The sequence below is a fragment of the Aulonocara sp. 'chitande type north' Nkhata Bay genome, linkage group LG3, assembly GCF_057382095.1.
Source record: "Aulonocara sp. 'chitande type north' Nkhata Bay isolate Kocher_YH1m ecotype deep benthic linkage group LG3, A_spYH_male_GT1.1, whole genome shotgun sequence".
In the NCBI taxonomy this organism is placed as follows: domain Eukaryota; kingdom Metazoa; phylum Chordata; class Actinopteri; order Cichliformes; family Cichlidae; genus Aulonocara; species Aulonocara sp. 'chitande type north' Nkhata Bay.
In genome coordinates this window covers 26,135,885-26,162,892 of record NC_141346.1, presented here as the reverse complement: position 1 = coordinate 26,162,892, position 27,008 = coordinate 26,135,885, and the positions used below count along the sequence as shown (strand labels likewise).

At 42.4% G+C, this 27,008-nt stretch overlaps 13 non-coding genes across 13 annotated transcripts; all 13 read right to left on the bottom strand.

Moving 5' to 3' along the window:
• Nucleotides 1–13,844: 13,844 nt before the first annotated feature.
• Nucleotides 13,845–13,917, bottom strand: trnaa-ugc (transfer RNA alanine (anticodon UGC)). Its single transcript has one exon. It is a non-coding gene; the product is annotated as a tRNA-Ala (tRNA).
• A 1,040-nt stretch (nt 13,918–14,957) lies between these two features.
• On the bottom strand, nt 14,958–15,039 carry trnas-gcu (transfer RNA serine (anticodon GCU)). Its single transcript has one exon. It is a non-coding gene; the product is annotated as a tRNA-Ser (tRNA).
• Nucleotides 15,040–16,107: 1,068 nt separating this feature from the next.
• On the bottom strand, nt 16,108–16,180 carry trnaa-cgc (transfer RNA alanine (anticodon CGC)). Its single transcript has one exon. It is a non-coding gene; the product is annotated as a tRNA-Ala (tRNA).
• A 637-nt stretch (nt 16,181–16,817) lies between these two features.
• On the bottom strand, nt 16,818–16,899 carry trnas-gcu (transfer RNA serine (anticodon GCU)). The gene has a single exon. It is a non-coding gene; the product is annotated as a tRNA-Ser (tRNA).
• Nucleotides 16,900–17,958: 1,059 nt separating this feature from the next.
• Nucleotides 17,959–18,031, bottom strand: trnaa-agc (transfer RNA alanine (anticodon AGC)). The gene has a single exon. It is a non-coding gene; the product is annotated as a tRNA-Ala (tRNA).
• A 637-nt stretch (nt 18,032–18,668) lies between these two features.
• trnas-gcu (transfer RNA serine (anticodon GCU)) lies at nt 18,669–18,750 on the bottom strand. The gene has a single exon. It is a non-coding gene; the product is annotated as a tRNA-Ser (tRNA).
• A 1,068-nt stretch (nt 18,751–19,818) lies between these two features.
• trnaa-agc (transfer RNA alanine (anticodon AGC)) lies at nt 19,819–19,891 on the bottom strand. The gene has a single exon. It is a non-coding gene; the product is annotated as a tRNA-Ala (tRNA).
• Nucleotides 19,892–20,528: 637 nt separating this feature from the next.
• Nucleotides 20,529–20,610, bottom strand: trnas-gcu (transfer RNA serine (anticodon GCU)). Its single transcript has one exon. It is a non-coding gene; the product is annotated as a tRNA-Ser (tRNA).
• Nucleotides 20,611–21,678: 1,068 nt separating this feature from the next.
• On the bottom strand, nt 21,679–21,751 carry trnaa-agc (transfer RNA alanine (anticodon AGC)). Its single transcript has one exon. It is a non-coding gene; the product is annotated as a tRNA-Ala (tRNA).
• A 637-nt stretch (nt 21,752–22,388) lies between these two features.
• Nucleotides 22,389–22,470, bottom strand: trnas-gcu (transfer RNA serine (anticodon GCU)). The gene has a single exon. It is a non-coding gene; the product is annotated as a tRNA-Ser (tRNA).
• A 1,068-nt stretch (nt 22,471–23,538) lies between these two features.
• Nucleotides 23,539–23,611, bottom strand: trnaa-agc (transfer RNA alanine (anticodon AGC)). Its single transcript has one exon. It is a non-coding gene; the product is annotated as a tRNA-Ala (tRNA).
• A 637-nt stretch (nt 23,612–24,248) lies between these two features.
• Nucleotides 24,249–24,330, bottom strand: trnas-gcu (transfer RNA serine (anticodon GCU)). The gene has a single exon. It is a non-coding gene; the product is annotated as a tRNA-Ser (tRNA).
• Nucleotides 24,331–26,099: 1,769 nt separating this feature from the next.
• On the bottom strand, nt 26,100–26,181 carry trnas-gcu (transfer RNA serine (anticodon GCU)). The gene has a single exon. It is a non-coding gene; the product is annotated as a tRNA-Ser (tRNA).
• Nucleotides 26,182–27,008: the final 827 nt, after the last annotated feature.

Below are 27,008 nucleotides of genomic sequence, written 5' to 3'. Positions count from 1 at the left end.
GGCTTTTCAAAGCGCGGTAATTTCTGCTTATCTCACATGAACACATTAACTGACATTTCCTTCTTCATGTTCAGTTTTTTTACTGTCTAAGCTTTTCAGAGATCCTGCCGCACAGTGGACAAAGGGTTAACGGGTAATGTCACTGCTGAGACTCATAGCTAATCAAAAATCTTGGATTACAAAGATGATGTAATCTTGGTAGTTTGTAAAAAGTCTTCATATTGAAAAAACACACTAGGAATATCATAAAGATTTATTGACCTTTGATTTTTTTTTAAACATTAAAACCAGTTTGTTACTTTTTGTTCAAACGCCAGTTTGGTTCCTATTGACGATGCAAATCTCCTTAAAATAGTTCAAATGAAAAGATCTCGGTGCTTATTTAATCTTGTTCTTGTTCAAATCTAAGAATCTGAGGACTTTTCTCATAGATGTAAACATTTACAGTTGCTGGCCCCTTCATTAGGCACACCTTGCTGGTACATCCATGATGTGAATCTCCCGTTCCAGTAAATACTCTACTGGATTTAAATCTGGTGACAGTAGAAGCTGTTTGGGTACAGCGAGCTCATTGTCATGTTCAAGAAAGCACTTTGAGATAATTTGAGCTTTGTGACATGGTTTTTTATCCTGCTGGAAATAGCCGTCAGAAGATGGCAGTGCTGTGGTCATAAAGGGATGGACATGGACGCAAAGCGTGTGGAAATATCCCCCACACCATTACTATAGCCTGAGACAGTTAAACAAAGCAGGATGGATCCATGCATTCATCTTCTTTACACCAAATTCTGACCATCTCAAAGTTGTAGCAGAAACCTCTACTGTGCAGTTTTGGTGACGCCTCAGTTTCTTGATCTTATCTGAGAGAAGCAGCACACATGGTTTCCTGCTGCTGTAGCACATTTGATTAAAGGTTCAACATTAAGTGGTTATTTGAGTTACTACCGCCTTCCGTTAAGCTCGAAGCAGTCTGCCCATTCTCCTTTGACCTCTGACATCAACAAAGGTGTTTTCTCTGCTGCACATGGGATAGTTTGTCCTTTTTCAGACCCTAGATTCCCATTAAAATCACTTCAGTCATCTATCTTCCTCATTCTGATGCTCACTTTGAACTTCAGCAGAATAAATGCACTGATTATCTGCCTTGTGATTGGCTGATTAAATGTTTGATTTAGGAAGCAGTTGAACAGGGGTCCGAACAAAGTGAACAGCAAGCACAGACGCCAGAATCGTGTCTACATGGCCAGCAGGATGCTCAGGGGGAGCCCGGCTTCATAATGCCTACATGTCTATGGAGCCAGGGGTCTACACACAAATTACAAATTATCTGAACTCGCTGAATCTTTGGCTGATTTTACAGAACTTTAGTTTATCACAAATATTAAAGTGTAGGCTATGGTTACGTTTCATATTTTAATGTGGACTTTAATACCAAAATGTTTATTTTTGTTGATAATTAGAGCTGCAGTTAGAAAGTGGAAGCTATGGACATTTGATGAAGAAGTGATTGATCTAAATGATAAATGACACATGAACTGGATTCATATTAACCACTGAAAGAAGCTCAAACCTGAGCTGGAGTGAAACTCTGTTTATGTGTGCATGTGTGAAGCACGTGCTCATATGGGTGGTTAGTGTAAACAGTGAAGTTCACAGAGAGGTGAGGTCATTAGAATAGAATACAACAGAATTCAACTTTATTGTCATTGCACATGTCACAGGTACAGGGCAACGAAATGCAGTTTGCATCCATCCAGAAGTGCTTTAGCCATGATATAGATATATTACAAATATATATTAGCAATAATATAGATATGAAATGGGTCTGTTATGGTATGTTATAATGTACATGGTATGAAGTATGTTATGAATATGTTATGACTATAAGTATGTACAGGCTATGAACAGGATATAAATATGAAAAACTATACAGAAATATGAGATATACAGCTATACAGAAATGTGAACTATGCAAGTTATAAACAGTTGTAGAATTAAAATTATCGTATTTTACAGAATGATTATTTATACAGAATTATACAGTAGTGCAGTTAAGATAAGCAAGATATGTGGATAATTTCTACATTACTTCTCTGACTATCAAAGGGTTTGTGTCGGTGCTTCCTCATTCAGCTCGAGTCAGTGTGGAGAGAAAGTACACAGAGAGGTAAACTGGTTCACACACTGAGGAGATTTAAGCCAACTACACACTTCATATTTAACCAGGTCTTCCCATTAACACCTGACCTGTCCAGAGGTTCAGTCAATGAGCTTGTCAATAGCTTCAATGCTAAAATGTTAAATGTTATGGACACTATTGCTCCCATTAAGGTGAAGGTTATCTCTGGAAGGAAAAAGTCTCCATGGGGAAACTCCATGGAGACTCCTCCTGTGTCAGTGGCAGCTGAACTTCATTCAACCATGGCCTGCAATGACTTTGCCAAATTCTTCACAGAAAAAATCCAAAAGATTAGACAAGCAATTGGTACATCAACAGCAGATCCAGGATATGTACTGTGTCCACCAAAAAACTGTTTAAACACCATCGAACAATTTCACCCTATTAACAACAAAGACCTGAGGGACATCTTAGGTCAAATGAACTCCTCCTCTTGCTGTTTAGATGTCCTGCCAACAAGTTTTTTCAAAAAGGTCTCAAAGACTTTGGAATCAGACCTGTTACAGATCATCAACTTTTCTTTAATGTCAGGTGTGTTTTTAGAACAACTAAAAACTGTAATTAAACCTATACTGAAAAAGGACAATCTTGACATGACACAAATGAACAACTACAGGCCGATCTCAAATCTCCCATTTTTAAGTAAGATCATTGAAAAAGCAGTTTCTCAACAGCTCAATTACTTCTTAAAACAGAATAATTGCTACGATGCCTTCCAGTCAGGTTTTAGACAGAACCACAGCACTGAAACCGCTCTGACCAAAGTGTTCAATGACATATGTCTGAATACAGACAATGGAAAAATGTCAGTCTTAGTTTTACTGGATCTCAGTGCAGCATTTGATACAGTTGACCACAACATATTACTCAAACGACTGGAGAACTGGACAGGTCTTTCAGGAACTGTACTAAACTGGTTCAAACATACTTAGAAAACAGGAAATACTTTGTATCAATAGGTAACTTCACATCTGAGCAGACAAGTATCACATGTGGAGTTCCCCAAGGTTCCATCTTGGGACCCCTTCTGTTTAACATTTACATGCTCCCACTGGCACAGATTATAAACAACAACAAAATAAACTATCACAGCTATGCAGATGACACACAAATATATATCACAATGTCACCAGGAGACCGAGGCCCTGTGCAGGCTCTTGGTAAATGCATTGAGGAAATTAATGACTGGTTGTGCCACAATTTTCTCCAGCTAAACAAAAACAAAACTGAGGTAATAGTCTTTGACGCCAAAGAAAAACGATTACAGGTCACCAGAGAACTTCAATCTATACACCTAAAAACCACAAACCAGGCGAGAAATTTGGGTGTAGTGATGGATGCAGACCTAAACTTAGAAAAACATATTAAGACGATAACAAAATCAGCTACTATCACCTCAAGAATATTTCAAAGATAAAAGATCTGATGTCTCAACAGGACCTGGAAAAACTAGTCCATGCATTCATCTTTAGTAGGCTTGATTACTGTAACAGCATCTTTACAGGTCTACCTAAAAAAATCAGTCAGACAACTACAGCTCATTCAGAACTCTGCTGCTCGAGTCCTCACTAAGACCAAAAAAGTGGACCACATCAGTCCAGCTCTGAGGTCTTTACACTGGCTGCCTGTCCGTCAGAGGATAGACTTTAAAGTTCTGACGCTGATCTATAAAGCTCTGAATGGTTTAGGACCAAAATACATCAGTGACCTTCTGACCCAGTATGAACCTTCCAGATCCCTCAGGTCATCTGAATCCGGTCTTTTATCAGTTCCCAGAGTCAGAACCAGACATGGAGAAGCTGCATTCAGCTTTTATGCTCCTTATATCTGGAACAAACTCCCAGAAAGCCTCAGATCAGCTGAAACACTCAGTTTATTTAAATCCAGGTTGAAAACTCACCTATTCTCAGCTGCATTTGAATAAAACACCAAATCCACACTTTTAAGCTTAAATTTCAAAACTTACATTTTTAAATCAATTTTAAATCATGATTTTTATCTGTTTTTGTTCTTTAATGTCTCTGTAAAGCACTTTGAATCACCTTGTTGTTGAATTGTGCTATATAAATAAACTTGCCTTCATATTCTGTCAGTGAGTCATATGAAGTTGGGATTTACAGTATTTTAGTTATTTCACTGTATCACTCACCTTATTGATTTGCTTTCTGAGGCTGAGGCAAGGTTTTAAAATACCTTCTTGATAATTAGAATATTATTTAAAACATTCTATAAACTCACTTAAATACAGGAAAATAAGATTCCTGTGGCTAAGTATACATCTGATGTGTACAAGTGTGTGTCCAATCTGCTCTCTTGTGAGTAGGGCTGGGTATCGATTTAGGACTGTTACTGTGTTTATATCTTTTTGTAAAATCCGTTCACCTGCTCTCATTTGCTGTTTTGTGGTTGTTGAAACAGTTATGTGAGCTTTAACCTGAGACTGGCATTTTTGGTAAAATACATTTATATTAAAAAATTGATTCAGAATTTAACAAATAAATATCACATTATTCAAACTAAAATCATTTTGAATCAGGAAAATAATTTTTTTTAAACCTAAGCCTACTTGTGACTGTGTCTTTGTAAAAACTGGTAAGTGAGAACTATGTTTACATGAACATGGCTGCAGAGTCTTACTCTGCATAAAAGCAGGTTTTTCATTAAAACAATAAATGATTATGAATAAAGTGAAATCTGAGTAAATCTTGCTCACAGCCAGAAGCCATTGTTAGATTGATGCTGTTTGATTCTCAGGTAAAGTAATGATTTCCTGCAGGCTGAACATTATACGTGCTAGAAGCTCTTTGTTCATGTCAATAGAAAATTGTATTTAGTAGTCAGTATAATCTTTTAGTGATATAAGTTTGCATATGGTAGAATACTGCATGTAGTTATTTGCATTAGGAAATGTTTAACCATGTATACTTAGAGGCATATAATCAATTGTGTGTGATCTTTAGCAGGCTGCAAGCTTGGTGTGCACTCCAGGAATGCACCCCCACGTCCTGGGAGCATGAGAGCTTGTACCTTGTCTTATTGTTTTACGGCAGGATTAACGTAGCTATGTCTGTTTTAGTTTAAGTGCCTTCTTTACATGTGGATGAACTGTTGGATTTTCCAGACCAGCAGGTTAAGGGAAGTCGTTCATGGGGTCACACTCTGAACACACACACACACACACACACACACACACACACACACACACACACACACACACACACACACACACACACACATTGGAACTATAAAATAAAGACCGGGGCAGTCTCTGAGTGTGAGTCTCTGAGCCTTCACTCTCGTGCGAGAGCTCAGAGCTGCCCTTGCTAAGCAACAAGTAAAACTGTCTGTGTTTCTCTTCTCTGAGTCTTTACTGAAGAAGTGTTTTATAATATTTTCCCTAACAGTTCATGTGCTCAGGCAGTATTTAATAATGGAAAAGGGTAATTTGAGTAATTTGAGTTCCTGCGGATTGTAAAACAAGATCAAAGGTTTAGTTTTTGTGTCCTGGAGGAAAAATTAGAGATTTTTTTTACTAAACAAAATGCCAGAAAAAAGAATCCAGCTGGAATCACACCGGAATCATCAGTGACTTCACTTTATTTATTTTCAGGTTTAGTAAGAGCGAATCTTTCCATTTTAATTATTTTTTATCATTGTGGTGTGGCCCTTTTAAAATGATGACGTGTGTTAGCTAGTTCTCATAATCATGTAGAGCTTATGTTTGATTATTGTGTCTTTGCAGCAGTTAGCTGAATTACATGGATGGACATAGAAATGGGTTTCAGGCAGTCCAACTACAGGATTGAAAAACTCATCACAAATGAACACATGGGTCAAGTTTCCTTCATTATCGTTATAAGATGGTAAACTTGAGTAACATATGCACGTTACTTAGTGCTTTGAATGTAGCTCAATCTCAAGCTAAATTAAAAACCAGCAAATGCTCAAACTCACAGCTTCTCTTTCAGGTAATCTGTGGAAGTGTCCCAGTGTGGTATAGGTAAAAAAAAAAAATCTATCAGTGGCAAAAATGGGCATTTACTGAGAGCAGGTCTGTCGGCAAGTCACCTCATTCATTTTTCTATGTTTAGCTCATCATGACGGTAGCTCAGTGGTTTCAATTCACCATTTAAATGTGCCTTTTAAAGCAATGACTCTTCTCACCGTATATTTACCCAGATAAAACAAAATGAACGCCCGGAGAGATGTTTGTCCAGTCATTGAACCCACTCATCTCTGTTACCATGTCAACTACCAGGAAAAGTTTGTGCGTGTCTGTAGTGAAACTTTGGAACAGATTGGATGTAGAGCTCAAGCAATGTCCAAATATCCATCTGTTTAAATTGAGGTACAAAGAATGTATATTGTCAAGGTACAAAGAGGAATCGTGTGTGTGATTGTTTAAATAATAATATATTCTTTGTATGATTTTTTTTTCTCTTTCTTTTCTTTTTTTCTTTTTCTTTTTCCTTGTTTATATATAGAATGTTAACAACAAATATATAAACAATTATCTTGTAGAGTTGAAATGGACACTGTTGATATTGTCTTACGCTGTTGTTATTACTGCAATCTCCATTATTAGGAAACAGTAGACCAGAATTAATTCTTAGAAGTAAAATTGATGAAGTTACTACTATATAATGGAAGCAAAATTCACTGATATTTTCATAGCTAAAATATAAATAATATATGGAGAGGATATAATGACCATGATGGTGATGACTGTGATACTCAACGGTGGTAACAAAGACTGTATTATTGATGCCAAATATTTATACTACTGTATGTTGTAATTATGACAATGTGATAATTTTATAATTGTAATTGTATGTCACAAATATTTAAATGTACTGCGCAACTACAAAATTTAAAACTCAGATAAGATTGCAGGGGTGGGAGTAAAAAAGCTTGTCTTCATCCCACTCCTTTTCGAGTTAAACTTGTTTTTGTTTTTTTGTGTGTGTGTGTAATTGTACATTACAATAACTTTATTATTTGGTTATTTGGTTGCTCGAATAAAGACATTCATTCATTCATTCATTCATTCAACGTAGTCTGCAGAGGTCTGATTGGCTGCCGCTGGACAGGAAGTTATCCAGAGGATTCAGGAACATGAGGTTTGGTAGGAGATTACTCACAGGTGCTGCTTTCTTGACAGATGCTATAGTTTTAATGTCTTCAAAGTCCAGCTGAAACCTGCTTTCATCCAGACCGTCCAGGATCAGAACAATCTTGGTTTTGGTATAATCCACTGAATCTTTGAGTTCAGACAGTGTGGGTGAAATAAAGTCAGGAGCTCATGTAGGCTTTTCTCACCTGTAATCAAATTCAGCTCTTTGACAGAAAGGCTGAAAACAAAGTCAAGATCTTGGTTTTCCTTCTCTTCGGCCCAGTCGAGAATGAATATCTGCACAAAAAAATATTTTCCATTTCCTTCAACACCCTGTCACAACTGTGAAGTCTGTCTTGGCCCGGCAAAGGTGTCTAAACATTGTTTAGGTTGATTATTTGTTGTTTTGATGATTGACAGCTTTTCATTTTTTGTTCTGGTTGCCTGAACACATTTTCTACACTTTCCCTCTCTCCAGTGGTTATATGAAGCTCTGTATAGATGCTGCTCAGGGAACTTGTGTTGTCACCATTGCCTTCATAGACGGATGAAAATTTCTTTTTCATTGCTTCTTTTAGTTTCATCTGTACCTTCAAAAGTGAGATGTTATCTGTAACAATAAAATACAACATGTAAATGTAAAAATTACTCAGGTGGTTAAAATCAGACTTTAGTTTGGTCATGGAAACAACTGGTAAAACCCCAAATTCCCAAAACAATCATCACTGTTTCACTGCTAACAACAAAAAAGAAACTGAAAAGATTCAGAGCACCAAACTGTCTTTTTACAAGAAAATCAAAAAAACTCAACATGTGTTGGCAGCTGAGTGTCAAAACATGTTACAGAGATTTTTAGATCATGACAAACAGAAGACTTGACACACACAGTGTTGCAGTACTGCAAGAGTTTATTTAGAGCTTTCTGCACATTTTTATTTGCGCACTTTCCAGCTGCCTGTTCTTGTTCAAATTGCCGGCTCTCCAGTCACGTCCCCTGATCCTGTTAAATTAGGCCAGGCCTGATGAAATTATGGCCATCAACTGTTCTGGTCAGCCTAACACCACACCCTGAACTCACTGCTCCACCCCTCCCTGCAGCTGAGCAACAAAACAAAATGTTCAAATGTTTCCCTCTGTATTACCAGCATGTTTTGCAGTAGCAGCAACAGGTACAATCTATGTAAACTTACTAGTATCTCGCTCTGTGTCTCTCTCGTGTTTTGGTATTTTCCAGGATTTCCTTGCACACTGAGGACAAGAATTGTCTGCTGGTGAATCAGATTGGTTCAGGTCTGTGCTGAGACACAGTTTGCATGACCAGTGTTCACAAATGAGCTGGACTGGATCCCTCATAGCATCCTTGAATCCTGGACATGTGGGTGGCTTCTCACTAACTGATCTGAAAGGAGCACAACAGAATACACAGCATTTTAATTCTCTCTCTGTTTGTCCATGACCTGAAGTTATACGAGTGGTTAAGAAAATGGATGCAAACCATACACCCCAAACCATTCAGAAATGCCAGCCAATCAGAAGCCTAAAAAACAATAAAACAACATGATGTAAATGTAAAATGGTTGCAGGGCTTTTGTGGTTATGTTTACTTGTTAGAGTTTTTGGATTTTGTGATTGCATAGAGATTAGAGATGGACTGATCCGATATTACGTATCGGTCCGATACTGACGTAAATTACTTGATCGGATTTAGGAGAGAAATAAAAAATGTAATCCGATCCATTAAATATCAAAAAAGCACCTCACAAAACTTGAGACATGGCGTAACTCGGCTCATAACCATGGAGTCTAAGACATATAGCTGCTGTGGGTGCTTCTGGCACTTGCCTATTAGTGTGACGAGTGTTTTCTTTATAAATCAGGTTCCAAGGTGCCTGTGGATCCTCCTTATTGTGATCCCAACTTAGTTTTGGAGAGGTGCTGGCTTTTGTTCATGATAAACTGATCCCAGCCTCACAAAGACTCACAATCTCCTTGAGAGGCCAATATTTCTTTGTTTCTTTATAAGAGTCTCTTTAGATTACTGAGTAATATCTTACAGTAACAAAGACTTTCTCCTGCCTCATCATTAGCCTCAGATTAATCCATCAGCAATTTAAGATATTTTCCCTTACAGAAGAAATTAGACTTACCTTCTTGTCTCCATCTCAAACCCGAGAGGCTCAAACTTGGATCTTTCAGTCTTACTGGGAGCTGCGGATCCTGAAGCATTTGACTGTGAACTAGAAAGTTGACATTGATGTAACCAATCAAAAAACACACTTTGATGAGTTATTTATTGTTAAACTCCATATATAACCATGTTCACAAATTCATTCTTGACCATTTCAGTGACCTGCAGTGACAGGACATTTCCATTATGTCCATTATGTACATTCCCATTAAACTGCTAAGTGCTGCATAAACTTAATGTCTAACCACAATGCTGGCATCTGTGTGACTTCTACTCATTTTTAAAAAATATATATTTTATTTTTGCTTTTACAACTGAACACAACATACTTATACAGATTCAATTGTAAACAATTACTACAATTAGCGTATGTGAACTTGTAAGCGTGGAGAACAATGAATAAATGAAAAATAAAATAACTGAGGAAGTAAAAAAAATTAGAAAGAAACTATAACAATGATAAATAAATAAGTAATTAAATAAAATGGGGAAGTGCACGCGGAGGGGGAGGTATAAAATTAAGATCAATAAATTTTTAAAAATTATAGAAATGGCTGCCAAATCGTGCAAAAACGCGATGTTTTCCCTTCCCTGTCAAATCTTATCTGTTCCACTCTGGCCACAGACACCATCTCATTAAGCCACCTCTTAAAACACAGAGCCGAAGGAGACCACCACTGTAAGAAAACACGTTTCTTTGCAGCAAGCATACCCATTGTAATTATCTGTTTTTGTGAGCAGGAGAAGGATTCGATTGAGGCAGAAGATCCAAGTATAGCCAGTGTAACATGAAGTGGTACTTTTTTCCTAAATTGGTTTGAAATCCACATACAAATCTGGCACCAAAATACATTTAAGGCTGGGCAGTGCCAAAATAGATGTGCAAGGGAACCTTCATCAACATTACAACTATCACATAGAGGAGATACAGACTTATAAATCTGTTTAAGTTTGAGTTCAGAAAAATGTAGTCTGTGGATGACTTAAACTGAATTAGTTTGTATCTGGCGTTTATTGAGCCTTTCTGAATGCTGGACAAACAGTTTGGCCATTGGTCATCAGACTGAGAGACACCGAGGTCTTCAGCCCATGTATTCCTGATTCGATCGGATTCTTCTTCTAAAGCACTTAACAAACTGGGAAATCAGATGTTTAGAGTTTGCTTTCAGAATTGTTTCAAGGTAAGTATGATTTAGTGGTTTCGGTGGAAAGTCTGAAAAGTTTCGTTGAACAAAATTCTTTATTTGTAGATAGCGGAAAAAATGTGATTGAGGTAGCTGAAAGTTTTGTTGAAGTTGAAGGAAAGAAGCAGTTTTCTCATCTATATATAAGTCCTTGATATGTTTCAATCCCTTTTCCCCAATCTAAAAACACCCTGTCCATTTTTCCTGGTTAAACAACTGGTTAGGTGTTATTGGCATTCTTACTGAGAGGTTAGGTAATTTAAGAAATTTCCTGATTTGACTTAATATCTTTAGACAATGTTTAACAACAAAATTACAACTGATCCATTTATTAAAGGAGGTGTTAGAAAACAATAAGGCCGGTAATGAGGTTCCAGATACTGTTGCTGTATCTGAAGCCAGAGCGGGAGATTCTCATAACGGTTGTCGATAGGCAAACCCCACTGCCAGTATAATAGAGCTCTTAAATTTGCAGCCCAGTAATAGTCTCTAAACACAAGGAGACCCAACCCCACCCACTGGAAGTACTTTGTTGAAGATGAGCTTTAGATATCTTTTGGAGGTTTTCCTGTCCAGATAAATGGGAGAATTTAAGTGGCAAGTAAATAGGAAGGTTTTGAAAAAGATATAGAAATCGTGGCAAAGACATCATTCTAATTATTCATTCAACCACTCAAAGACAAAGGGAGCAATTTCCATTTTCTAATATCCTCTTTGAGCTTGTCCAGCATTTCCAAGAAGTTCAGTTTATAAAGGAGTTTGGGATTTTTAAGAATTTTGAGGCCAAGATAGGTAAAGGATATAGTCACTAATTTAAATGTGAGTGAGCTGAGAAACTTTGGGCAGAAATTATCTGTTATCGGCATGAATTCAGATTTCTCCCAATTAATCATAAATCCTGATAATTTCACGAAGTGTTTAATACAATTTAAAAGGTTAGGAAATGAAATTTCTGGTTCAGAAAGACAGATCAATAAATCATCTGTATACATATTAACAAGACTTTCAGCATTCCCAAATTTGACTCCCTGTATTCCTGGGTTGATTTCTTATGTTAATAGCAAGGGGCTCCAGAGCTATGTCAAAAAGAAGAGGTGAGAGGGGTTCCTCCTGTCTCACTCCGCGTTGTAATTGAAAGGGGGAAGATTTATCTGCATTTGTGAGGATGCAGGACACCGGACACAAATAAATCATTTTAATCCAATCCATGAAATATTCCCCGTAACCAAATCGTTTAAGGGTTTCAAATATATAAAACCATTCAATCTGGTCAAACACTTTTTGGGTGTCAAGAGAGAGAACAGCTATTTTTGCCTCTTTTCCATAGCTTGAATACATTGAGTTTAGTAATAAACGAATGTTATTAAATGACCATCTACCAGGAATAAATCACACATGAAAGAACACGTCTTTCATGTGTCGGACATGTTCTCAAGTACAAACTTTACACTTACCATTTTGATTTCTCATCTTTAAAGTGGAGAGAATACATCTTGGATCGATCACTCTTAATGGAGACACAGCTGGGATGTGCAACACTTTTCTGTGAACTAAAGCCCCTTTTCCATTAGTACCTACTTATAATATACAGAGATCAGCCAGGCAAACAAGTACAAACTTTACACTCACAATTTGGATTTCTGATCTCTAAAGATGGGCGGTTCCATCCTGGATCGATCACGTTTCATGGAGTCAGAGCTGGGACCCATGGACTCTTCTATAAGCTAAGAGGAAAGGTTGAGTTATTTAACATTACCTTTAGAGAGAAGCTGCTCACAAACTTAATTTACACATTTAATACAAACACTACAGGGGAAAAACAGAGAATCATTCAAGTATACTGCAAACATAAGCTGTGCCCCAGATTTCACACTTGAAATATGCTGTAAGCAAAACACACAGCGTACACATCACACGTACAATACTCATTATTTACTAAACGCTAATAAGTAAAACTTTAGAACTGACAGATAAAACATGCAGAGAGTATCCTCCATGGAGAAAAAAGGTTCAAAACCAATGTCAAGAATATGAGCTGGCGAAAGAGTCAAGTCCTGTAATGAGAGAGCTTCTAAGTGAGACACTGAACCGGAAACTGAAAGGAGAGATCATCTTACTCCCATATAACCTTTGCATCCACTCACTAGGACACTTAGGATAGTAGTATACTTTAAAAAAAAACCCCTCTAGGTTATGTTTTTAGGGCTCAGAAGTGCTGATACAGACTGCATTTAACACATGTTAAGACACCCACTTTCATATTAGCTTCTTTTTTGCTCGTACTTAACCATTTTTGTCCCTTAACTAAACATGAACATCACCTTTGTGTCTTCACGGAGTTGACTCGAATGTCTACAGATAAATCGCTCCTCATGGAGACAATACTGGCAGCGCAGTCATGCTAGCTAGCACGCAGTACAGAAAAAGTCAGAATAACGAAAATAAACTCCACCTAAACTTGGTTTATATCTGACCCGGAGAGACTGCAGGTCATAACTTCTTACCTGAAGTTCAGTTCACACTTGGACCGGCGGCTGCCTCGGGTCTCTTTTCCTTCTGCGTCCCTTTTCCTTCATCCACCTGCTGGACTCCACCACTTGCTAATGTTACTGAATCTGTGGAAACTCCGCCACCACACGAAGTAACAAGTAACGACCCTATCTAAATCCCAGTAACGAGTAACGCGTTCCTGATTTTGGCATAATAACTAGTTACCGTGCTCGTTACCACAATAATAACGTAGTTACAGTAACGCGTTACTTAATAACGCGTTAGTACCAACACTGATCTCCACCCACATCTTCCCTTCAAAGTACTCCTTCCCTTGTTAGCACATTACCCTTCCCACCCTTAATGACTTTAAACTGCTGTCCATCCTTTCCAGCTTCATCTCTCTGCCATACCAATTGGTACAAGTCCCTTTCTCCATGCTTAGTGTCAAGGCTCACCTTGAACTCACTATAAGGCTTTTCCTTTGCCATTGGTCTAGCACCCCTAGCATTCTTATTTGCAAAACAACATTACTTTTTCTTTTCCTCCCTTTTCCTTTGAATGCTTCCCTGAAGTGATGACACAAAGCCTTGAAAAGTGAGTATAATGAGTAAAGTCATAATGAGACAAAACCAATGGATTGGCTACAGAACCTGCTGGGGGGCTGCTCGGGGACGTGCAAAGGGTCGCTGGAGAATGCGGGTATCGATCCCGCTTCCTCTCGCATGCAAAGCGAGCGCTCTCCCATTTGAGCTAATTCCCCTTTGTCTGTTGGGCATTGTAGCTTCATCTTGTCATATGGACCTTTAACTCCGGCGGATCTAAAAAGGACACCTCGCCTTCATGGGTTTCTGGGCATGCCAAATACAACAAGACTATAAGGCTTTTCCTTTGCCATTGGTCTAACGCCCCTGGCATTCTTATTTACACGACAACATTACTTTTTCTTTTCCTTCCTTTTCCTTTGAATGCTTCCCTGGAGTGATGACACAAAGCCTTGAAAAGTGAGTATAATGAGTAAAGTCATAGACAAAACCAATGGATTGGCTACAGAACCTGCTGGGGGGCTGCTCGGGGATGTGAAAAGGGTCACTGGAGAATGCGGGTATCGATCCCGCTACCTCTCGTGTGCTAAGCAAACGCTCTCCCATTTGAGCTAATTCCCCTTTGTCACTTGGGGATTGTATCTTCATCTTGTCATATGGACCTTTAAGTCGGGCGGATCTAAAAAAGACGCCTCGCCTTCATGGGTTTGTGGGCATGCCAACTACAACAAGACCCCGTGGTAGAATCACTGCGCATACGAGACATTAAGGACCAACTCTAGTCTGGGCACTACACATTATGCTGGGAGACTGTCACTGTTTGTGGAATCACCTTTCAGCTGCTTCTGGAGAAAAAGAGATGTCATACTGGACTGGGGGCATTGCTGCGTGACTCTTGGCTGCCATCGGCCAGTATTGTGAAGGTAAGAGGGGAGACAATCACCTCAGATGGACAAACACTGATGAGGTTTAAAGCCAGCGTTAACCTGACAGTACCTGAAAGGTACTCAGAGGAGACGTGCAAATAAACATTTGCCAAAGGAAGCCACATGCGTTCGTTTGGAGCACTGACTATTCTGGAAACAAAGTATCTTTTGGCCATTGTATTAGCAGACCATTCTCTTTAACGTGACCTGTGCAACAAGACCACATGGTGAACTATAGGGAGTACTGAGCCAAAGAAGAACTGAGGCATTGCATCATGCCTACTTTGGCAGCCAATCTCACAACATGCATTAAGATAAGTAGAAAGAGGACTCGACGAGGTTGGGATTCGAACCTACGCGTGCAGAGCACAATGGATTAGCAGTCCATCGCCTTAACCTCTCGGCCACCTCATCTCGTTGCTGCAGTTTCTTTGCCAGCAGAATTGGGAATTTATTCTGTGACCATGTAGTCTGGATGGACAAAATGCGAGCTGAGCGCTAGTGTATCGACGCAGGGAAATCTACTCCAGATCCCCCACGAGGGGCTGCGTAACACTTTGGTAGAAGCCTGGAGTGATGCTGGCTTCTTCTTTGAGCCTGTTCTTCTTGGGGGTTGCCAGAGTGGATCATCTGCCTCCATCTCACCCTGCCCCTAACATTCTCCTCTGTCACAGCAACCCTCTTCATGTCCTCCTCAACTAGATCCATGAACTTTCTCTTCTGTATTTTTCTTTTCCTCCTGCCTAGCAGCTCCATATTTTACACCCTTTTCCCAGTATATCTTATTTTCCTCCTCTGCACATTTCCAAACCACCGCAGCCTTACCGGTCTAACTTTGTCTCCAAACCGCTCAACCCCAGCTGTCCCTCTGACATAGTCAGTTCTAATCTTTTTCCATCCTGGACACTCCCAACATAAAAAAACTTACCATCTTCAACTCTGACAACTCCATCTCGGCCTCTCGTCTTTTCCTCCGTGCCACAGTCATAAAACAATACATCAGAGCAGTTCTCACCACCGTCCTGTAAAGCTTGCCTTTCACACCTGCTGCTATCCTGGTGTCACAATCACCCCTTTATTTGGTCTCCACCCACATCTTCCCTTCAAAGTACTCCTTCCCTTGTTAGCACATTACCATTTCCACCCTTAATGACTTTAAACTGCTGTCCATCCTTTCCAGCTTCATCTCTCTGCCATACCAATTGGTACAAGTCCCTTTCTCCATGCTTAGTGTCAAGGCTCACCTTGAACTCACTATAAGGCTTTTCCTTTGCCATTGGTCTAGCACCCCTAGCATTCTTATTTACACGACAACATTACTTTTTCTTTTCCTTCCTTTTCCTTTGAATGCTTCCCTGAAGTGATGACACAAAGCCTTGAAAAGTGAGTATAATGAGTAAAGTCATAGACATAATGAGACAAAACCAATGGATTGGATGCAGAATTTGCTGGTGGGCATATCGGGGATGTGCAAAGGGTCACTGGAGAATGCGGGTATCGATCCCGCTACCTCTCGCATGCGAAGCGAGCGCTCTCCCATTTGAGCTAATTCCCCTTTGTCGGTTGGGGATTGTAGCTTCATCTTGTCATATGGACCTTTAACTCCGGCGGATCTAAAAAGGACGCCTCGCCTTCATGGGTTTCTGGGCATGCCAACTACAACAAGACCCCGTGGTAGAATCACTGCGCATACGAGACATTAAGGACCAACTCTAGTCTGGGCACTACACATTATGCTGGGAGACTGTCACCGTTTGTGGAAGCACCTTTCAGCTGCTTCTGGAGAAAAAGAGATGTCAGACTGGACTGGGGGCATTGCTGCGTGACTCTTGGCTGCCATCGGCCAGTATTGTGAAGGTAAGAGGGGAGACAATCACCTCAGATGGACAAACACTGATGAGGTTTAAAGCCAGCGTTAACCTGACAGTACCTGAAAGGTACTCAGAGGAGACGTGCAAATAAACATTTGCCAAAGGAAGCCACATGCGTTCGTTTGGAGCACTGACTATTCTGGAAACAAAGTATCTTTTGGCCATTGTATTAGCAGACCATTCTCTTTAACGTGACCTGTGCAACAAGACCACATGGTGAACTATAGGGAGTACTGAGCCAAAGAAGAGCTGAGGCATTGCATCATGCCTACTTTGGCAGCCAATCTCACAACATGCATTAAGATAAGTAGAAAGAGGACTCGACGAGGATGGGATTCGAACCCACGCGTGCAGAGCACAATGGATTAGCAGTCCATCTCCTTAACCTCTCGGCCACCTCATCTCGTTGCTGCAGGTTCTTTGCCAGCAGAATTGGGAATTTATTCTGTGACCATGTAGTCTGGATGGACAAAATGTGAGCTGAGCGCTAGTGTATCGACGCAGGGAAATCTACTCCAGATCCCCCACGAGGGGCTGCGTAACACTTTGGTAGAAGCCTGGAGTGATGCTGGCTTCTTCTTTGAGCCTGTTCTTCTTGGGGGTTGCCAGAGTGGATCATCTGCCTCCATCTCACCCTGCCCCTAGCATTCTCCTCTGTCACAGCAACCCTCTTCATGTCCTCCTCAACTAGATCCATGAACTTTCTCTTCTGTATTTTTCTTTTCCTCCTGCCTAGCAGCTCCATATTTTACACCCTTTTCCCAGTATATCTTATTTTCCTCCTCTGCACATTTCCAAACCACCGCAGCCTTACCGGTCTAACTTTGTCTCCAAACCGCTCAACCCCAGCTGTCCCTCTGACATAGTCAGTTCTAATCTTTTTCCATCCTGGACACTCCCAACATAAAAAAACTTACCATCTTCAACTCTGACAACTCCATCTCGGCCTCTCGTCTTTTCCTCCGTGCCACAGTCATAAAACAATACATCAGAGCAGTTCTCACCACCGTCCTGTAAAGCTTGCCTTTCACACCTGCTGCTATCCTGGTGTCACAAATCACCCCTTTATTTGGTCTCCACCCACATCTTCCCTTCAAAGTACTCCTTCCCTTGTTAGCACATTACCATTTCCACCCTTAATGACTTTAAACTGCTGTCCATCCTTTCCAGCTTCATCTCTCTGCCATACCAATTGGTACAAGTCCCTTTCTCCATGCTTAGTGTCAAGGCTCACCTTGAACTCACTATAAGGCTTTTCCTTTGCCATTGGTCTAGCACCCCTAGCATTCTTATTTACACGACAACATTACTTTTTCTTTTCCTTTGAATGCTTCCCTGAAGTGATGACACAAAGCCTTGAAAAGTGAGTATAATGAGTAAAGTCATAGACATAATGAGACAAAACCAATGGATTGGATGCAGAATTTGCTGGTGGGCATCTCGGGGATGTGCAAAGGGTCACTGGAGAATGCGGGTATCGATCCCGCTACCTCTCGCATGCTAAGCGAGCGCTCTCCCATTTGAGCTAATTCCCCTTTGTCGGTTGGGGATTGTAGCTTCATCTTGTCATATGGACCTTTAACTCCGGCGGATCTAAAAAGGACGCCTCGCCTTCATGGGTTTCTGGGCATGCCAACTACAACAAGACCCCGTGGTAGAATCACTGCGCATACGAGACATTAAGGACCAACTCTAGTCTGGGCACTACACATTATGCTGGGAGACTGTCACCGTTTGTGGAAGCACCTTTCAGCTGCTTCTGGAGAAAAAGAGATGTCAGACTGGACTGGGGGCATTGCTGCGTGACTCTTGGCTGCCATCGGCCAGTATTGTGAAGGTAAGAGGGGAGACAATCACCTCAGATGGACAAACACTGATGAGGTTTAAAGCCAGCGTTAACCTGACAGTACCTGAAAGGTACTCAGAGGAGACGTGCAAATAAACATTTGCCAAAGGAAGCCACATGCGTTCGTTTGGAGCACTGACTATTCTGGAAACAAAGTATCTTTTGGCCATTGTATTAGCAGACCATTCTCTTTAACGTGACCTGTGCAACAAGACCACATGGTGAACTATAGGGAGTACTGAGCCAAAGAAGAGCTGAGGCATTGCATCATGCCTACTTTGGCAGCCAATCTCACAACATGCATTAAGATAAGTAGAAAGAGGACTCGACGAGGATGGGATTCGAACCCACGCGTGCAGAGCACAATGGATTAGCAGTCCATCGCCTTAACCTCTCGGCCACCTCATCTCGTGGCTGCAGTTTCTTTGCCAGCAGAATTGGGAATTTATTCTGTGACCATGTAGTCTAGATGGACAAAATGCGAGCTGAGCGCTAGTGTATCGACGCAGGGAAATCTACTCCAGATCCCCCACGAGGGGCTGCGTAACACTTTGGTAGAAGCCTGGAGTGATGCTGGCTTCTTCTTTGAGCCTGTTCTTCTTGGGGGTTGCCAGAGTGGATCATCTGCCTCCATCTCACCCTGCCCCTAGCATTCTCCTCTGTCACAGCAACCCTCTTCATGTCCTCCTCAACTAGATCCATGAACTTTCTCTTCTGTATTTTTCTTTTCCTCCTGCCTAGCAGCTCCATATTTTACACCCTTTTCCCAGTATATCTTATTTTCCTCCTCTGCACATTTCCAAACCACCGCAGCCTTACCGGTCTAACTTTGTCTCCAAACCGCTCAACCCCAGCTGTCCCGCTGACATAGTCAGTTCTAATCTTTTTCCATCCTGGACACTCCCAACATAAAAAACTTACCATCTTCAACTCTGACAACTCCATCTCGGCCTCTCGTCTTTTCCTCCGTGCCACAGTCATAAAACAATACATCAGAGCAGTTCTCACCACCGTCCTGTAAAGCTTGCCTTTCACACCTGCTGCTATCCTGGTGTCACAAATCACCCCTTTATTTGGTCTCCACCCACATCTTCCCTTCAAAGTACTCCTTCCCTTGTTAGCACATTACCATTTCCACCCTTAATGACTTTAAACTGCTGTCCATCCTTTCCAGCTTCATCTCTCTGCCATACCAATTGGTACAAGTCCCTTTCTCCATGCTTAGTGTCAAGGCTCACCTTGAACTCACTATAAGGCTTTTCCTTTGCCATTGGTCTAGCACCCCTAGCATTCTTATTTACACGACAACATTACTTTTTCTTTTCCTTCCTTTTCCTTTGAATGCTTCCCTGAAGTGATGACACAAAGCCTTGAAAAGTGAGTATAATGAGTAAAGTCATAGACATAATGAGACAAAACCAATGGATTGGATGCAGAATTTGCTGGTGGGCATCTCGGGGATGTGCAAAGGGTCACTGGAGAATGCGGGTATCGATCCCGCTACCTCTCGCATGCTAAGCGAGCGCTCTCCCATTTGAGCTAATTCCCCTTTGACGGTTGGGGATTGTAGCTTCATCTTGTCATATGGACCTTTAACTCCGGCGGATCTAAAAAGGACGCCTCGCCTTCATTGGTTTCTGGGCATGCCAACTACAACAAGACCCCGTGGTAGAATCACTGCGCATACGAGACATTAAGGACCAACTCTAGTCTGGGCACTACACATTATGCTGGGAGACTGTCACCGTTTGTGGAAGCACCTTTCAGCTGCTTCTGGAGAAAAAGAGATGTCAGACTGGACTGGGGGCATTGCTGCGTGACTCTTGGCTGCCATGGGCCAGTATTGTGAAGGTAAGAGGGGAGACAATCACCTCAGATGGACAAACACTGATGAGGTTTAAAGCCAGCGTTAACCTGACAGTACCTGAAAGGTACTCAGAGGAGACGTGCAAATAAACATTTGCCAAAGGAAGCCACATGCGTTCGTTTGGAGCACTGACTATTCTGGAAACAAAGTATCTTTTGGCCATTGTATTAGCAGACCATTCTCTTTAACGTGACCTGTGCAACAAGACCACATGGTGAACTATAGGGAGTACTGAGCCAAAGAAGAGCTGAGGCATTGCATCATGCCTACTTTGGCAGCCAATCTCACAACATGCATTAAGATAAGTAGAAAGAGGACTCGACGAGGATGGGATTCGAACCCACGCGTGCAGGGCACAATGGATTAGCAGTCCATCGCCTTAACCTCTCGGCCACCTCATCTCGTGGCTGCAGTTTCTTTGCCAGCAGAATTGGGAATTTATTCTGTGACCATGTAGTCTGGATGGACAAAATGCGAGCTGAGCGCTAGTGTATCGACGCAGGGAAATCTACTCCAGATCCCCCACGAGGGGCTGCGTAACACATTGGTAGAAGCCTGGAGTGATGCTGGCTTCTTCTTTGAGCCTGTTCTTCTTGGGGGTTGCCAGAGTGGATCATCTGCCTCCATCTCACCCTGCCCCTAGCATTCTCCTCTGTCACAGCAACCCTCTTCATGTCCTCCTCAACTAGATCCATGAACTTTCTCTTCTGTATTTTTCTTTTCCTCCTGCCTAGCAGCTCCATATTTTACACCCTTTTCCCAGTATATCTTATTTTCCTCCTCTGCACATTTCCAAACCACCGCAGCCTTACCGGTCTAACTTTGTCTCCAAACCGCTCAACCCCAGCTGTCCCTCTGACATAGTCAGTTCTAATCTTTTTCCATCCTGGACACTCCCAACATAAAAAAACTTACCATCTTCAACTCTGACAACTCCATCTCGGCCTCTCGTCTTTTCCTCCGTGCCACAGTCATAAAACAATACATCAGAGCAGTTCTCACCACCGTCCTGTAAAGCTTGCCTTTCACACCTGCTGCTATCCTGGTGTCACAATCACCCCTTTATTTGGTCTCCACCCACATCTTCCCTTCAAAGTACTCCTTCCCTTGTTAGCACATTACCATTTCCACCCTTAATGACTTTAAACTGCTGTCCATCCTTTCCAGCTTCATCTCTCTGCCATACCAATTGGTACAAGTCCCTTTCTCCATGCTTAGTGTCAAGGCTCACCTTGAACTCACTATAAGGCTTTTCCTTTGCCATTGGTCTAGCACCCCTAGCATTCTTATTTACACGACAACATTACTTTTTCTTTTCCTTCCTTTTCCTTTGAATGCTTCCCTGAAGTGATGACACAAAGCCTTGAAAAGTGAGAATAATGAGTAAAGTCATAGACATAATGAGACAAAACCAATGGATTGGATGCAGAATTTGCTGGTGGGCATCTCTGGGATGTGCAAAGGGTCACTGGAGAATGCGGGTATCGATCCCGCTACCTCTCGCATGCTAAGCGAGCGCTCTCCCATTTGAGCTAATTCCCCTTTGTCGGTTGGGGATTGTAGTTTCATCTTGTCATATGGACCTTTAACTCCGGCGGATCTAAAAAGGACGCCTCGCCTTCATGGGTTTCTGGGCATGCCAACTACAACAAGACCCCGTGGTAGAATCACTGCGCATACGAGACATTAAGGACCAACTCTAGTCTGGGCACTACACATTATGCTGGGAGACTGTCACCGTTTGTGGAAGCACCTTTCAGCTGCTTCTGGAGAAAAAGAGATGTCAGACTGGACTGGGGGCATTGCTGCGTGACTCTTGGCTGCCATGGGCCAGTATTGTGAAGGTAAGAGGGGAGACAATCACCTCAGATGGACAAACACTGATGAGGTTTAAAGCCAGCGTTAACCTGACAGTACCTGAAAGGTACTCAGAGGAGACGTGCAAATAAACATTTGCCAAAGGAAGCCACATGCGTTCGTTTGGAGCACTGACTATTCTGGAAACAAAGTATCTTTTGGCCATTGTATTAGCAGACCATTCTCTTTAACGTGACCTGTGCAACAAGACCACATGGTGAACTATAGGGAGTACTGAGCCAAAGAAGAGCTGAGGCATTGCATCATGCCTACTTTGGCAGCCAATCTCACAACATGCATTAAGATAAGTAGAAAGAGGACTCGACGAGGATGGGATTCGAACCCACGCGTGCAGAGCACAATGGATTAGCAGTCCATCGCCTTAACCTCTCGGCCACCTCATCTCGTGGCTGCAGCTTCTTTGCCAGCAGAATTGGGAATTTATTCGGTGACCATGTAGTCTGGATGGACAAAATGCGAGCTGAGCGCTAGTGTATCGACGCAGGGAAATCTACTCCAGATCCCCCACGAGGGGCTGCGTAACACTTTGGTAGAAGCCTGGAGTGATGCTGGCTTCTTCTTTGAGCCTGTTCTTCTTGGGGGTTGCCAGAGTGGATCATCTGCCTCCATCTCACCCTGCCCCTAGCATTCTCCTCTGTCACAGCAACCCTCTTCATGTCCTCCTCAACTAGATCCATGAACTTTCTCTTCTGTATTTTTCTTTTCCTCCTGCCTAGCAGCTCCATATTTTACACCCTTTTCCCAGTATATCTTATTTTCCTCCTCTGCACATTTCCAAACCACCGCAGCCTTACCGGTCTAACTTTGTCTCCAAACCGCTCAACCCCAGCTGTCCCTCTGACATAGTCAGTTCTAATCTTTTTCCATCCTGGACACTCCCAACATAAAAAACTTACCATCTTCAACTCTGACAACTCCATCTCGGCCTCTCGTCTTTTCCTCCGTGCCACAGTCATAAAACAATACATCAGAGCAGTTCTCACCACCGTCCTGTAAAGCTTGCCTTTCACACCTGCTGCTATCCTGGTGTCACAAATCACCCCTTTATTTGGTCTCCACCCACATCTTCCCTTCAAAGTACTCCTTCCCTTGTTAGCACATTACCATTTCCACCCTTAATGACTTTAAACTGCTGTCCATCCTTTCCAGCTTCATCTCTCTGCCATACCAATTGGTACAAGTCCCTTTCTCCATGCTTAGTGTCAAGGCTCACCTTGAACTCACTATAAGGCTTTTCCTTTGCCATTGGTCTAGCACCCCTAGCATTCTTATTTACACGACAACATTACTTTTTCTTTTCCTTCCTTTTCCTTTGAATGCTTCCCTGAAGTGATGACACAAAGCCTTGAAAAGTGAGTATAATGAGTAAAGTCATAGACATAATAAGACAAAACCAATGAGTTGGATGCAGAATTTGCTGGTGGGCATCTCTGGGATGTGCAAAGGGTCACTGGAGAATGCGGGTATCGATCCCGCTACCTCTCGCATGCTAAGCGAGCGCTCTCCCATTTGAGCTAATTCCCCTTTGACGGTTGGGGATTGTAGCTTCATCTTGTCATATGGACCTTTAACTCCGGCGGATCTAAAAAGGACGCCTCGCCTTCATGGGTTTCTGGGCATGCCAACTACAACAAGACCCCGTGGTAGAATCACTGCGCATACGAGACATTAAGGACCAACTCTAGTCTGGGCACTACACATTATGCTGGGAGACTTTCACCGTTTGTGGAAGCACCTTTCAGCTGCTTCTGGAGAAAAAGAGATGTCATACTGGACTGGGGGCATTGCTGCGTGACTCTTGGCTGCCATGGGCCAGTATTGTGAAGGTAAGAGGGGAGACAATCACCTCAGATGGACAAACACTGATGAGGTTTAAAGCCAGCGTTAACCTGACAGTACCTGAAAGGTACTCAGAGGAGACGTGCAAATAAACATTTGCCAAAGGAAGCCACATGCGTTCGTTTGGAGCACTGACTATTCTGGAAACAAAGTATCTTTTGGCCATTGTATTAGCAGACCATTCTCTTTAACGTGACCTGTGCAACAAGACCACATGGTGAACTATAGGGAGTACTGAGCCAAAGACGAGCTGAGGCATTGCATCATGCCTACTTTGGCAGCCAATCTCACAACATGCATTAAGATAAGTAGAAAGAGGACTCGACGAGGATGGGATTCGAACCCACGCGTGCAGAGCACAATGGATTAGCAGTCCATCGTCTTAACCTCTCGGCCACCTCATCTCATGGCTGCAGCTTCTTTGCCAGCAGAATTGGGAATTTATTCTGTGACCATGTAGTCTGGATGGACAAAATGCGAGCTGAGCGCTAGTGTATCGACGCAGGGAAATCTACTCCAGATCCCCCACGAGGGGCTGCGTAACACTTTGGTAGAAGCCTGGAGTGATGCTGGCTTCTTCTTTGAGCCTGTTCTTCTTGGGGGTTGCCAGAGTGGATCATCTGCCTCCATCTCACCCTGCCCCTAGCATTCTCCTCTGTCACAGCAACCCTCTTCATGTCCTCCTCAACTAGATCCATGAACTTTCTCTTCTGTATTTTTCTTTTCCTCCTGCCTAGCAGCTCCATATTTTACACCCTTTTCCCAGTATATCTTATTTTCCTCCTCTGCACATTTCCAAACCACCGCAGCCTTACCGGTCTAACTTTGTCTCCAAACCGCTCAACCCCAGCTGTCCCTCTGACATAGTCAGTTCTAATCTTTTTCCATCCTGGACACTCCCAACATAAAAAAACTTACCATCTTCAACTCTGACAACTCCATCTCGGCCTCTCGTCTTTTCCTCCGTGCCACAGTCATAAAACAATACATCAGAGCAGTTCTCACCACCGTCCTGTAAAGCTTGCCTTTCACACCTGCTGCTATCCTGGTGTCACAAATCACCCCTTTATTTGGTCTCCACCCACATCTTCCCTTCAAAGTACTCCTTCCCTTGTTAGCACATTACCATTTCCACCCTTAATGACTTTAAACTGCTGTCCATCCTTTCCAGCTTCATCTCTCTGCCATACCAATTGGTACAAGTCCCTTTCTCCATGCTTAGTGTCAAGGCTCACCTTGAACTCACTATAAGGCTTTTCCTTTGCCATTGGTCTAGCACCCCTAGCATTCTTATTTACACGACAACATTACTTTTTCTTTTCCTTTGAATGCTTCCCTGAAGTGATGACACAAAGCCTTGAAAAGTGAGTATAATGAGTAAAGTCATAGACATAATGAGACAAAACCAATGGACTGGCTTCAGAACCTGCTGGTGGGCATCTCGGGGATGTGCAAATGGTCACTGGAGAATGCGGGTATCGATCCCGCTACCTCTCGCATGCTAAGCGAGCACTCTCCCATTTGAGCTAATTCCCCTTTGTCGGTTGGGGATTGTAGCTTCATCTTGTCATATGGACCTTTAACTCCGGGGGATCTAAAAAGGACGCCTCGCCTTCATGGGTTTCTGGGCATGCCAACTACAACAAGACCCCGTGGTAGAATCACTGCGCATACGAGACATTAAGGACCAACTCTAGTCTGGGCACTACACATTATGCTGGGAGACTGTCACCGTTTGTGGAAGCACCTTTCAGCTGCTTCTGGAGAAAAAGAGATGTCAGACTGGACTGGGGGCATTGCTGCGTGACTCTTGGCTGCCATGGGCCAGTATTGTGAAGGTAAGAGGGGAGACAATCACCTCAGATGGACAAACACTGATGAGGTTTAAAGCCAGCGTTAACCTGACAGTACCTGAAAGGTACTCAGAGGAGACGTGCAAATAAACATTTGCCAAAGGAAGCCACATGCGTTCGTTTGGAGCACTGACTATTCTGGAAACAAAGTATCTTTTGGCCATTGTATTAGCAGACCATTCTCTTTAACGTGACCTGTGCAACAAGACCACATGGTGAACTATAGGGAGTACTGAGCCAAAGAAGAGCTGAGGCATTGCATCATGCCTACTTTGGCAGCCAATCTCACAACATGCATTAAGATAAGTAGAAAGAGGACTCGACGAGGATGGGATTCGAACCCACGCGTGCAGAGCACAATAGATTAGCAGTCCATCGCCTAAACCTCTCGGCCACCTCATCTCGTGGCTGCAGTTTCTTTGCCAGCAGAATTGGGAATTTATTCTGTGACCATGTAGTCTGGATGGACAAAAGGCGAGCTGAGCGCTAGTGTATCGACGCAGGGAAATCTACTCCAGATCCCCCACGAGGGGCTGCGTAACACTTTGGTAGAAGCCTGGAGTGATGCTGGCTTCTTCTTTGAGCCTGTTCTTCTTGGGGGTTGCCAGAGTGGATCATCTGCCTCCATCTCACCCTGCCCCTAGCATTCTCCTCTGTCACAGCAACCCTCTTCATGTCCTCCTCAACTAGATCCATGAACTTTCTCTTCTGTATTTTTCTTTTCCTCCTGCCTAGCAGCTCCATATTTTACACCCTTTTCCCAGTATATCTTATTTTCCTCCTCTGCACATTTCCAAACCACCGCAGCCTTACCGGTCTAACTTTGTCTCCAAACCGCTCAACCCCAGCTGTCCCTCTGACATAGTCAGTTCTAATCTTTTTCCATCCTGGACACTCCCAACATAAAAAAACTTACCATCTTCAACTCTGACAACTCCATCTCGGCCTCTCGTCTTTTCCTCCGTGCCACAGTCATAAAACAATACATCAGAGCAGTTCTCACCACCGTCCTGTAAAGCTTGCCTTTCACACCTGCTGCTATCCTGGTGTCACAAATCACCCCTTTATTTGGTCTCCACCCACATCTTCCCTTCAAAGTACTCCTTCCCTTGTTAGCACATTACCATTTCCACCCTTAATGACTTTAAACTGCTGTCCATCCTTTCCAGCTTCATCTCTCTGCCATACCAATTGGTACAAGTCCCTTTCTCCATGCTTAGTGTCAAGGC